This window comes from Sinocyclocheilus grahami, unplaced genomic scaffold (assembly GCF_001515645.1).
Source record: "Sinocyclocheilus grahami isolate Dianchi unplaced genomic scaffold, SAMN03320097.WGS_v1.1 scaffold27602.1, whole genome shotgun sequence".
In the NCBI taxonomy this organism is placed as follows: domain Eukaryota; kingdom Metazoa; phylum Chordata; class Actinopteri; order Cypriniformes; family Cyprinidae; genus Sinocyclocheilus; species Sinocyclocheilus grahami.
This window is the reverse complement of record NW_015520416.1, coordinates 1,251-2,590: the sequence shown is the minus strand read 5'-3', so window position 1 is coordinate 2,590 and position 1,340 is coordinate 1,251. Positions and strand designations below refer to the sequence as shown.

Sequence of the window (1,340 nt, the reverse complement as noted above, 5' to 3'; positions counted from 1 at the left end):
TTCCATTATGACTGCGCTCTTCGCTAATTCGCGCAGTACCTGAGTTTAGGATAATTGACTCCTCCCCCAGTAATACAACTGTTTATACTTGTAGCCTAGAATTAAATATAGGCATTAGGCTACATGCTTAATCATATTAATATTTTGTAGGTTTTAATGTTTTTATTATTATTATTGTTTACAATTAAAGTGACATACAGAGTGAAAAGGCCCGTCCTAGCTCCACCCTAGGCTAATTTAAACGTTTTTGTCCATCCATGCTAGAAATAATGGCATCTCTAAATAATTTTCCCAATTAAAACATTACAGTTTGCCAGTCGGTGTGCCTCTTAATATTATTATTAACCCATTTTACGGTAGCATTTTTACAGTTTTTAAGTGAACTATTTCTATTACTAATGTTCATAAGGATTCTTCTACTTCTGAATGATAAATCAGAAGTAAACACTGTAAACAAAATTTTTTTTTACATGTGGGTTTCTGCTTTTGCAGAAGCCAAATAAAGAAGTAATGGGTATGAAGTGGCTTTCCTATAAGCCAAGGTTCCTCAAATCTTGCCCTGGAGGGCCAATGCGCTACATAGTTTAACTCCAACCCTACTCGAACTCACCTACCTGTGATTTTCTAATGATCCTGAAGACATTGATTAGCATGCTCAGGTGTGTTTGATTAGGGTTAGAGCTAAACTGTGCAGGAAAGTGGATCCCTGCTATAAGCCATGGCAGGGGGGTAATTGTTGTTGACTCAGGTTGGAATAAACAATGTCTACAAAGCGATGTCCATTTCTTGACTGGTTAATTTAATGAACAAACAACATTTACAATAAAAGCATGTGGAGCTAAGAACCATATGTTCCCCCGTACCTGTTCAATACATCCTCAAGGGAAGGTTAATATGTGATGTTGAACAGGTGAGCTACATCTACTCACCACAGTGCACATCGTCCTCTAGTGGTGAAATAATCACATTTTAGCTCCTACAGGGTAAGATAAGAAACGCTTGTCCAGGTAGACTGTCCTCATTCCAGTGATGAAGATGATTATGAAGGAAGCGTTGACAAAGATGGAGTAAGGTCTTCTACTTACTACATCACACCTGTGCTAACTGTCTTCGAGAAATTATTTGTTTGTTTTTTTGCATGTAAAATCTTATCTGGAGCTCCAGCAACCCCAGAGTATAAAACAGTTCACTCCTACAACCTTTACAATGTCTGTGCACTTTTGTAATCATTGGAAAATAACCTTTTTTTACAACCTGTGTACAATCAGCACTTTTACATATTGGCGTCAAATCAATTTTTTGAAAGCGATAGTTTTTTTCAATCAAAGTTACCTTTTCCC

The 1,340-nt window shown here is 36.9% G+C and overlaps 1 long non-coding RNA gene across 1 annotated transcript in view; it reads right to left on the bottom strand.

Moving 5' to 3' along the window:
• Positions 1-1,080: 1,080 nt before the first annotated feature.
• LOC107580226 (uncharacterized) overlaps positions 1,081-1,340 on the bottom strand; it is a 1,492-nt gene continuing 1,232 nt past the window's right edge. The window contains exon 3 of the long non-coding RNA XR_001608609.1: positions 1,081-1,332. This is a non-coding gene — a long non-coding RNA (uncharacterized lncRNA). The remainder of the gene's footprint in view (positions 1,333-1,340) is intronic.